Source organism: Ambystoma mexicanum, chromosome 11, assembly GCF_040938575.1.
Source record: "Ambystoma mexicanum isolate Mex_15411 chromosome 11, UKY_AmexF1_1, whole genome shotgun sequence".
In the NCBI taxonomy this organism is placed as follows: domain Eukaryota; kingdom Metazoa; phylum Chordata; class Amphibia; order Caudata; family Ambystomatidae; genus Ambystoma; species Ambystoma mexicanum.
In genome coordinates this window covers 766,863,727-766,875,938 of record NC_090934.1, presented here as the reverse complement: position 1 = coordinate 766,875,938, position 12,212 = coordinate 766,863,727, and the positions used below count along the sequence as shown (strand labels likewise).

General features: G+C 50.9%; 1 protein-coding gene across 4 annotated transcripts in view; it reads left to right on the top strand.

The window, feature by feature from the left end:
* Positions 1–12,212, top strand: part of ZNF143 (zinc finger protein 143) — a 1,779,064-nt gene that overhangs the window by 648,048 nt on the left and 1,118,804 nt on the right. The window lies entirely within an intron of this gene.

Genomic DNA, 12,212 nt, shown 5'->3' with positions numbered 1-12,212 from the left:
ACATGATACCATCCCAAAAGCTCCAGTTTATCGGAGCAGTTTTGGATACTTCCTCGGGCAAAGCCTCGCCTCCTGAGGTGAGAGCTCTCCACATTCTGCAGATGGTAACAAAGTTTCAGAAAGCCCAGCATCTGCCGGCCTTCGATTTTCTGAGGTTGCTAGGCCTCATGGCATCCTGCATTTTTCTGGTGCCAGAGGCCAGAATGAGAATAAGATCCCTTCAATGGGCCCTCAGAACTCAGTGGTCCCAATTCTTGGGCAGTATGTTGAATCTTCTGCAAGTCCCGAGCGCAGTTGCTCAGGATCTACTTTGGTGGGCTTGCAATGACAACCTCCACAAGGGAGAATCTTTTTGGCAACCATAGCCGGAGATAACAGTAGTGAAGGACACCTCGCTCACAGGGTGGGGAGCCCACACCAACGATCTGACAATCAGCGGTCGTTGGTCTCCATCGGAGTCCAAACTACACATCAACCTATTGGCGCTGAGGGCAATCAGACTAGCGCTGAAGGCCTTCCTGCCCTCTGTACAGGGAAAGAATGTCCTGATAATGACGGAAAACACGGTGGCCATGTTCTACCTCAACAAGAGAGGAGGAGTAGGGTCACTACCACTGAGAGGCAATGCAGCTCTGGTTCTGGGCAATACAAGAAGGAATCTCTCCATCGGCAGTTCACCTAGCCGGAGAGCAGAACACGGCGGCAGGCGCTCTGAGAAGGCAGAGCACAGTCTCCCACGAGTGGGAGCTAGCAGGAAGTCCTTCTGGAGATCTTTGCCCTTTGGAGAAGCCCTCAAGTGGATCTGTTCGCGACCATGGTAAATTGGAAGTGCGAACAGTACTGCTCAAGGGAATTTCCTCCGAAAGGAGCTCTAGGAGACGCGTTTGTGGTGGACTGGAAGATTCTACTTCTGTACGCGTTTCCTCCAGTCCCCATGATTCCTCAAGTAATCAGGAGGTTTAGAAAGTTCATGAAAACCATGATCCTAATTGCCCCGGATTGGGCCAGGAGAACGTTGTACCCGGACCTTCTGGACATGTCCATCTGCCCTCCAATACGTCTTCCGCAAAGAGAGGATCTTCTCTCCCAAGAGGAGGGTCGGGTTCTCCATCCAGAGGTCAAGACACTCAACCTTCACGCATGGTTTCTGAGAGGTTGAGATACAAGGGTTGGGATCTGCCGGATGACGTAATGGAAATCTTGCTTTCGGCCAGAAGGCCAGCAACAAAATCTTTGTACTGATGTTGTTGGAACAAGTTCAGTAACTGGTACAAAGATAAATATGTGGATCCTTTTCAATGTGGCACCCCAATGGTGCTCTCTTTCCTATTACATCTAGCCAATCTGGGGTTCCAGATCGGAACAATGAAAGGATATCTAGCTGCGCTGTCCATTTTCAAGCGCTCCTCGGAAGAGGTTTCTTAATTCCATTGATAATTCAATTCTTGAAAGGGCTTACTAACGTATACCCTCCAGTCCCTTTTCATGTCCCAACATGGGAGTCTATCACATGATGAGGAATACGTGGGAGGACACAATCCATTCGAAGAACAAGTTACTTACCAATTGTAACGGTCTTTCGACTGGATGTTCCTCCCACGTATTCCTCATCGCCCCTCCCATCCTACCCTGCAGTACAGTTTACGTTACTTACACTTCCCTCTCACAAAGAGTATCAGTCATGAGGCACGCCTGGGTGTTCCTCGAATATTTCCTCAAAAACAGAACTGAAGCCAACGCGTGCGGCACAAGCTATTTATACTGATGATGACGTCGACACGGTACGGAGCCTGTCGAGGGACATCGACGGCACCACCTTGTGCAGAGCGCCCTCTGCCGAGAACATTTTTCCGAAGCAGTGAAGCTGGCAGTATACGTTCATCATAAGATGAGGAATACGTGGGAGGAACATCCAGTCGAAAGAATGTTACATTTGGTAAGTAACTTGTTCATCTATTTGGTTAGCGGTTTAAAGGCTTACCATGAGGCAAGCTGCTAAGAAGGTGCGTTCATGGAGAATATAAATTCGCAGTTTCCCCAGATGAACAAAAGGCGAGAGTTCTAAATTACAAAAACATGTATATTTACACGCTTACACAGCCATTATTGTTCAAACGCATTACAATACAGACATAGAAAATCGATCAGTTTTGCAAAGAATTTCCATGCGCAACGCACTTATCCACCACAAGACAAAAAACTGTTTGATTGTCTGAGCGAACAGCGTTCGGTCCGTAGCAGGGGGAACACAAGCCCATGAGTCCCTGCACACCCAAACAGCACAACAGCACGTAGAAAATATAGGAGTCCTGGGAGTCGGAGGGCAGGGCTTGCGGGTGGCTCTAGGAGTAAAGAAACAGGAAGGTTATGCAGTGGAAGAAATTAAAGTTCGGGGCGTTGCAAGTGGAGAGTAGGTGGAATAAAGTGAGTAAGGTTATTACTTGAGAGTTCAAAGCACAAATTCCACTGTGAAACGGTCCCCATGCCCAATGTGTTGCGGCTAACAGTATTCCTTCTTCTTGCCGACAAGGACAGTTCCAAGGAGTTCAAAAGCCGGGGAACCATGGACAGTGTGTCCAGCACAACAGCACACTTGGGTGCACTTGCTCTCCTTATTCTTGTCTACACTTACCCTCATACCTTATCTACTTTGCTAAGGCAACTCAAATAGAGAGTACTGAGGTGAGGAGTACTACTAGTGAGTTACCATCCAAATACTTGCCTAGTACTGAGATGAGGAGGGAATGCTGAGCCATACTGAGTACACATTGGAACCACTTTCACCAGTCCAGTGGTTCACGAACAGCGATTGGCAGAATTGAGATAAAAACCAACGAAGGACTTGACAGTTTGTCAAGCCCTTCCAGGAGGAACCGCGAGGGCCGAGACGAGCTTGCCCTGCAGACGGGCACTGACCGGGACGCCATGCAGAAGGAAAGAGTCCGGGGTTGGTCCAGGACGGGAGGTGTGCACAACCTAGAAGAGGACCAAGGCTCCAGGTGACCCAAAAAGTTGGGGGACTGCGAAAGCACAGCAGCACGCCATCCCCAAGCAGAAGAAAAATGCAGAGCTGCTGCAGGGTGAAAGAAACAGAAAGTGACTGGAGTACCACTAGTGAGCCCAGCGGCCTCAAGGGAGCCAGCACTTGCGTAATCCATGACACAAAGTACGTGGGAAGCCAGAGGGGCTCCGAAACCTCAACAAGGTTGTTGCAAAAGTCACAAAGGCCTGCCTGGAACTCCCACCCAAATCTTACATGCACTTGTACTAAGGCGTCGCAGCAGAGTGAACCAAGTCTACAGAAAGGGAGAATAAAGCCAGAAATGCGAGTCTGGGACTTGCACCCAAATCATACATGAACTTGTACTAAGGCTTGGCAGCAGAGAGAACCAAGTCTACAGCTTGGAGAGAGTATCCAGGCAACACCTCTCCAGTGCAACACTTGGTGAGAGGGAACCAGGTCTCCATCCCAGGGTCGGGGACCCATACAGCTTGGAGCGAGCATCCAGGCAACGCTTCTCAGTGCAACACTTGGTGAGAGGGAACCAGGCCTGCACCCCAGGGTCAGGGGCACATAGAGCCTGGAGAGTGCATCCAGGCAACGCTTCGTCAGTGCAGTATTTGGTCAGAAGGAACCTGGTCTGCAGACTCTGCACCCAAGGGTCAGGGACCCACACAGCTTGCGGAGAGCAGCCAGGCAACGCTTTTGCAGCGCAGCACTTGGTGAAAGGGAGCCAGGTCTGCACCCAAAGGTCAAGGACCCATGACAGCTTGGAAAGAGTCTCCAGGCTGTTCCTCTTCAGCGCAATAGCTGACGAGGGTGAGCTAAAGCTACAACCAGTGCCTGGGACCCCAATTAACTTATTTGTAATCCTGAGGAAGGCTGGGCAAAGAAAGACATTTCTCCGACAGCCAAGCAGTGGCTGTAGTTAGATGAAGAGAATCTGATCAAAGCAAGAACTGCCTTTTCTCCATGGGAAGCCAGTTACCCCTTTGGATCAAGAAGACATAACCATTGATTTAGTTAGCTTATTGTGTAAGGGACAGAGGTTGGATTTTGACACTAGACAGTGGGACTTTTAATTTGGACATTCTGACACTAGGTATTTCCGTTGAGACAGGGAAACCCCTCTTGGAATTAGGGCGAGTTAGGGTTTTCTTTTCCTTTTGCACCTTTCAATAAATGTTTATAGCCAGCACTATAACTCTTCCATGTCAGAGTCTTACTTGTGCACCCTTACAACGGTCATCTCGATAATCTCTGCCATCTATTGATAATTTTCTGGATTTTCTAATTTTTACTTCATCTTGGTGTTTCTTTAGAATTTCATGCATGGTTTTATATTTTTATTTTCTTAGATGATGCTGCGGCGTCCATGTCCGCAATTTCTTGCTTAAGTGTTTCTATTTCTGTAACGATTCTGCGATGTTCTCTGCCTGTTCCACTAATAGTTGAATCATTACTTTGGAAACCATTTTGAGGTTAAGCTCCCATTTATGAGCAAGATCCGTATCTTCAGGATTATTATAATCAGGAAATATAAGAATCCGTAGTCCTATAGGTGCTAGTTCTGCATTGTGATTTTGTCCCAGAATGTATTAATTTCTTTAACGGATAGTCTCTTCAACCTAACACATTTCTGCCAGAGACTTTGAGGTGTGTTCGAATGCGTTCTAAAGGCATGACCAGTGGATCCCCTGGCTACAAAAGAGATGCAAGCAGGGTCGAAACAGGTGTTGGCAGTTATGAATAGATTTTACAGAGTGCTAACAGTGTGTTGTAACAATACTACACCCTCACATGTGGGTTTATCTCAGATAGTGGATTAAACAACCGTTTGGTGTTTGGATGAGTGATTGTCAATTTTTCACAATACTATCCTTGCGCGTTAGTGTCTCAGGGTGTTGTACCATTATCTTTCAAGCTACTGAAGCTGGATAGGCACAAGCTCTTCCTACCTAGACACACGCAGCAGACAACTCGTTTGACATAGCTCTTAATCTATGACACCCAGCGCAATTGATTCTACAAACTCTGCTGTGCATTTGTTGCCCTCTGCTGGATATAGTGATCGGGGTCCTTGCACCATCTACATTGGCCAGGCGCTGCCACCTGCATACCATGCAGCATCACTGTACAGCGAAGTTGGCAGTGACTTTTCCCCATAACCAGAGGCTCACTGCTGGACCTTGTTGCATTGGTTAACATTGAGACTGTAGAAAAGCATTGGGCGCCACCTGAATCCAACCTTTGTCCCCAGTAGGAGAGCTCCTTTCACCATAAATACTGGCTTTACCTGTGGGTTGATCTTGTTGCATAACATTAGAGATATGCTCAGTTCTAAACCCCTGACCCAAAGATGCCGCAAACCTGCCCCTAGGAAACGTTTGCGACCACTTTGTGACTTCTGGTAAAGTCACTTCGCCAGCATGGGGTCTGGCATGCATGTACATTCTATCGAATATTCCCCGTCGTCAGGTTGGGAATCCTTGGTAAAAGAAAAAACTGTTTCACTTTCACTTACAAACTGTATTTCTCCTCTAAACCAATCACTGAGCTCTGGGTCATAATGCCCCCAGCCAATGACTGCCCTCTCCCTAAGCCCCTCCTCTGGCAGCCATCTTCAGATTTTTACTGCACGTTCAAGTGTTGAGAGTCCTTGTGCTTTGCTCCGTGAGCTATTCTACGTTTTCGATAAAAATTTCTATTTTTGTCAAACAGAGCCTGTGTGCTCTTTCACTCCTTCGGCCGACAAGTGGGGATCTGTTTGTCAGTGAATTTCAACACCCCTCAAGAGCAAGAATTGTCTAAGTTTCATAGAAGATTTCAGAAGGCCATCGGGCCTACTCCGCACTCCACACCATGTTGGAAGAGAAGGCGGTACGCTCCCTCTTCAAGCTCTGGTCCAGCTGCGGACTGCGGAATGTGTTTATGGAGGACAAACACCTCCAGTGCCTCTATTGTCTTCATCCAGATCACAGGAAGCGGATTGTGAAATCTGCCTCAGGTTCTCCAAGCGAACTGTCAAGGATCGTCACAGTAGGTTGGCGGCATGGCTCACTGCCAAGGCCTCTCCCCCGTGCAGCAATCGGGGGCATGCCTCACCCAGGACTGGCCGATCTGAGGAGTGGGCTTCTAAGTCCTTTGAGGGCGTGCCATCCATGGGGTCTTCACCATCCGTGGGGGCCCAAGACAAGGCCAAGCACCAAGTCCTTTTCCGATAGGGTCGCCGGGCAAGCGGGTCCTGCGATGGGCTGGGCACGCTCATCTTCACCATATGGGAAAAGCCAGAGAAGACGAAGGCGCAGGAAAAGGCGGCAACCTGCCCCAGAAGGCCCAGGTGAAGTCTTTGTCGACGATCAAGTTGGTGGCAGCCACCCTCTCGAAGGCCAAGGGGGCTGCCCCAGTCAAGTTTTCCCCGGCAGTGCCCAGTGTATCCCTGACCCCGAGGCAGGAGGCGTCGGCCAAGTCGGTGGAGAGGACACCAAAGAAGAGGATGCAATCCCTAAGCCCGAACCCGACCCCTCAGGATGCAAAAAGTGGGCACGGGGGGGGGGGGAAGAAGGCCTCAACCGTACTCCTGGGTACGGATATTTCTTCCTCGGATGAGGAGGACAAGGTGTCCGTACATGCCGCCACCGATGGCAGCGCAGGGCCCAGTTGACCTACTGCCTGACCCCTCTGATGGATATATCGCTGGACATTCTTTCAACCCTACACACCTTGGTGTCGGAGATTAAAAAAAAGGATGCCGATGACGCCGTTGGCCCCAGTGGCCCCGGAGCAGCCTACGGCGTAAAAGAGGGAAGTGGCACCCTACGCCGCTGCATCAACCTCCACATGTGCCCTCCACCCTAGGGACACAGGGACGGACACAGCGACTACAGACACAGACAACGACATGCCCACGGCAGGAGGTTCTCTGCAGCCAAGGACTCCTCACCCGGACAAGGTGGGGTTGTTCCATGCTATGGTCGCCAGAGCATCCACACTCTTCCAAATGACACCAGTAGAGACCCAAGAGGAAGACCATTATGGCGGTGCCTCTCCTGGACGACGTTTGCGAGGAGGGCCTAGCTTTGATGAGAAATCCATCCCAAGAGGGGTAGACTGGAGAAACAATACCGGGTGCCGGAGCATGCACCCAAGTGCCTAAGTTCGCAGCCTTCCCTGGACTCAGTAGTGTTGGTGGCAGCGAGAAAGAAGTTGTCTAACCCCTCGTCTTCATCCTGCATCCCTCCGGATAGTGAGGATGCCATGGGAAGAAAGGTGATCGACTCAGCGGCACCAACAGTCAAGGTGCCCAATGCACTTGCACTTGCAATCCTGGCCAGGTACGACAGGGAGCTGTGGTATAGATGGCCCCGCTGCTGGATTTTCTACCCGACGACAATTAGGTCGAGGCACTTTCCTCCAGGAGGGGGGAAATGGCATCGGACCATGCCATCACAGTGGCTCTGGACATCATGGACACAGGGTTCTGATAGATGAGAAACAGTGTCTGCCTCCGTCGTGGCTGGCTGAAAGCCACCAACTTCCGTCAGGACGTTCAGACGAGGGTGCTGGACATCCCCTTCGATGGGGACAACCTTTTGGGGAAGGCCGTCGAGTCGCTGCAGGACATTAAGACGGACGTGGAAACAGCCAGTGCAGTGGGCACTCTTCAACAACACTGCCCTTCCTTTCGTGCCTCCGGCAGGAAGTCCGGCAGATCGTCGGAAGCTTTCGGCAGAGGGTCCTCTTCGTACTGTCAACCCTCCCGGTCTATGACCCAGGCCGTTCCAAGGCTTTCGCTGGACGTGGCCGACATTGTCCCTCCGAGGGCGGGATACAGGCCCCGAAGCAAGATTGAACCAGCCAGGACGCCGAGCCCCCACCCATGCACCTCGGTGGGAGGCCGGCTGGCGGGCTTCGAGTGGAAAAAGATCTCCACCGACCTATGGGTGCTGGACGCTCTCACCTACGGACACACCCTAGAGTTCCAGCAGAAGTGTCCATGGATACCGCCGGTGGCCCGGCAGGAGCAGCGCATCCCTCAACTCATGCAGGAAGTACGGGCTATGATAAGAAAAGGGGCGATAGAGCTGGTTCCAAAATGACTCTGGGGCTCCGGAGTCTACTCCAGATACTTCTTGATAAAGAAGAAGAGGGGGGCTGGAGGCCCTTTCTAGACCTGCAGCACCTCAACAATTAATAGCTCAAGTTCCAAAAATTTAGGGTGGTCAAGTTGCAGCACCTGCTCGGCCAGCTGGATCTGGAGGACACATACTTCCAGGTCCCCATTCAAGAGAAGCATTGGACGTTCTTGCGCTTTGTGGTACAGGGAAGGCACTACCAATTCAAGGCCCTCCCCCTTGGGCTGAAATCAGCGCCCAGGGTGTTTACGAAGTGCCTGCCACCAGTGGTGGGCCAGTGGTGGGCCATCTGCGTCTACAGGTAATACACGTGTACCTGTATCTCGACGACTGGCTCATCCAGGCCAAGTCAAGGGAAGTAGCTGTCGAACACATGGAGAGGACTGTCCGGCTGCTGACGGATCTGGGGTTCTCCATCAACTATCCAAAGCCCTGCTTGATACCATCACAGAATGCGCTGTTCCTGGGGGCCAGGCTGAATACAGTCTCCTGCCTGTCAGCTCCCTCGGAGGAGATGATAGCGGCCCTACTGGGCAAGGTACAACGGCTGATGGTACTGAAGAGCACCGTGGTGCGGACCATCAAGTCGCTGCTCGGCATGATGTCATTGTACATTTACCTGATCCGTCTCTGCAGGTTACAGATGCAACCCCTTCAGGAATACCTGGATGCTCGGTGGATCCAGGTGTTCGGAAGCTTCACAGACAAGATTGCTCTCGACGAGGACTTCCATCGATCAATAAGGTGGTGGGGCATGCGCTCCAACATCACCAGGGGCACAGGATTTCAGACCCCCCCGTACCAGGAGACAGTCACCACAGACACTTCCCTGGAGGGCTGGGGAGCCCACACCGGGCATCTCCACTCCAGAAGCCTGTGGCTGCTGGAGGAGAGGGATCTCCACATCAATATCCTGGAGCTGCAGGCAGTGTTCTGGGTCCTCAAGTCATTCCTTCCATCCCTTAAGGGCAAAGTGGTGAGAGTCTTCATGGACAACAACACCACCACAATGTTCTACATCAGGAAGTAGGGGGGCACCAGATCCCCATCGCTCTCCACAGAGGCGCAGGACTTGTGGCACTGGGTCATCGCCCAAGAGATGTTTCTCTTCCCCTTTCCCCTGGCAGGAGTCAAGAACATCATCACCGAATCCCTCAGCAGGGAACTGAGCTCCTGCCACAAATGGGAACTTCAACAGGATCAGGTGGACCGCCTCTTTCTCAAGTGGGGCAGGCCCCAGATCGATCTGTTTGCGAAAGCGACAAATTCCAAATGCAAGAAATTCGCCTGCAGGTTCCACCAGCCGAGGAGCATGGGGGGTGGGCGCGTTTTCCTTCCCGTGGGAAGGCCTGTTCCTGTACACGTTCCCTCCATTGCCACTCCTGCTGTGAGTCATCAATCAACTGAAACGGTGCTGATGCAGGATGATCCTCTTCGCCCCGGCATGGCTGAGGCAGATTTGGTACCCAGACCTCCTTAACCTGTCAATGTCACCCCAGATCAAGCTGCCGGTGGTCGCGTATTTGCTCACGAGAGAAGGAGGCGCAATCCTGCATCACGACCCAGGGTCGCTGAACATGAGGGCTTGGCTCCTGCAGACTTGGAGTTTGGAGGATACCAGTTGCCCGCAGACTGCAGGGAGGTTCTTGCCAGAGCGTCGTCGACTCAAGTGCTACAGGCAAAAGTGGAAGTGTTTCGCTACATGGTGCCAGGTGCAGAAGATCAACCCTCTGAGGGGTACGGCTCTGAAGATTCTTCCGTACTTGTTGTCCTTGGCCAAGACGGGGCTGGCGCACGCCTCTATCAAGGTGCATCTGGTGGCTATCTCCCGCTACACCTGGTGTCCCGGGACGATCTTCTCTTTAGTCTCACCGTCTCATCAAGGTGTTCCTTAAAGGACTGTTTCGATCGTTCCCGCCGGTGAAGGCGCCTGCCCCGGCGTGGGAACCCAACGTGGTACTGACAAGGCTCATGGGGGGGGGGTCCCCTTCGAGCCTATGCATCAGGCCCCTCAAGTTCCTCTCATGGAAAATGGCTTTCCTTGTGGCCATCGCCTCTGCCAGGAGGGTAGGGGAGATCCAGGCCCTGCAAACAGCCTTATCTGACGTTTTAACAACACAAGCGTGGTGCTACAGACGCACCCCTCCTTCATGCAAAAAGGTTCCGTCGGAATTCCACCTCAATGAGCCTTTGGTCTTTCCGAATCCTTTGTCGCCGGCTGAAAGAACTTTGCACTTGCTGGATGTGGCTCGTGCTCTGAAGTTCTATGTGGCATGCACAAAGAGTTTGCGGAAGACGTCTCAACTATTCGTGAACTTTGGTCCTGTGAACCATGGGAAGGCCTTGTCCAAGGCTTCCATTTCCAGATGGCTCTCCGGCTGTATCACACAGTCATCGGTTGGCAAACTGACCGCTGCCCGGCCGTCCACAAGCCCATTCCACCAGAGCGATCGCTGTGACGACAGTGTTCCTATCTGGTGTGCCCCTGCTGGACATCTGCAGGGCTGCTACATGGAGGTCTACGCACACCTTCGCAAGATTCTACTGCGTCGACAGGGATTCCAAAGGGGAGTCCAGGGTCGCCCAAGCAGTGCTATGCAACCTGTTCGCTTGAAGGTGAGCCTATGCCGGAGGTAAGAGTAATTGCTTCTGTTGAGCCTTGCCACTCCCATGGTTGTGTAATGTTGTACTGCTTTGTATTCTTTATTAATGAACATGTGAATCCATGCCAGACCCCATGCTGGAGAAGGAACAAGCTACTTACCTGTAACTATTGTCCTCCAGGATGGGTCTGGCATGGATACTCATGCAAACCCTTCCGCTGTCCCCTCTGTGGCTCTTCTTAGTCATACTGCCACTTTATGTGCTTACCAAATCTGAAGATGGCTGCGAGAGGAGGGGCTTAGGGAGAGTACAGTGATTGGCTGGGGGCAGTATGACCTAGAGCTCAATGATTGGTTTAGAGGAGAAATACAGTTTGAAAGTGAAAGTGAAACTGTTTTTTTTCAAAGAGGATTCCCAGCCTGACGACTGGGAATATTTATGAGCATGTGAATACATGCCAGACCCATGCTGGAGAGCAATAGTTACAGGTAAGTAATGTGTTCCTTCCCCTAAGTACTATCCTGTAATGTTAATTCCCTGGAAAGTACTGCATACCATTGTTGACACGCCTACGCCTATACAAAGATTTTATTTTCTTAACTTTATTGTGTGGACAGTCCTTTATTGTGTAGAGTTATGTTACCCTGTAACTTTTACGTGCATAACCGTAGGGTCTAGGAAAAGCACGGCACTGGATTATAAGACTGGGGCTCCCCCTAGATCATCCCTAGGGATACAGCATACAGTGTTCTAGTGTTCCCAGTTGCTAGATCTCTGCCACCAATCCATGGCACATACATAACAAACTATTCAAGCTTACTTTAATTGGGTGTCTTTGGGACACCCTGACTATGAGAGACTTCCTGGTTCACAGAGGGCACATCACAGCCATATCCCTACTGAGGTTTTTCTTTTAGGACTCAAAAATCCTTAAACCAATCAGCAAAAAGTATAAAGTTCAGCCTTGCAGAGGTACAATTTTCAACTATCCATGGTGTAACACAACCATTAGATTTCATTTTGATAAGTCAGTGAGATGGGGGACCATTATTGCGTAAGGAGCATGTGATGTGGCCCATAAAGCCAACCTAAAAATGGGACAGTCGGAGTGAAATGCAGGACACTGTGGTAGAACTGCACCACCAGCATGAGAGTTGCTCTGCCATCCTGGCTGGTCATGTTACACAGCATCCATGACGGTGCTGGCTGTTTTTGTGACTTATAGCTTCAGATCATTCTTATTCTATTTTCCAAGATTTGTTATTGTCAAAAGGCCACAAATCATTTATTTATTGTTGATGGTTGCTGGACCCGGTAATTGGCCATTCACGGGTGCTGGAAAAAAATGCTCCCCATTCCCATTTGAGCAGATCTTAGTTTGCTGGTTCGGTAACAACGGTACCAGTAGCTTACCAGTACCGTTGTTACCGGACCGGCAAACTTATAATGATGCCCATTGCCTTTCCCATTTT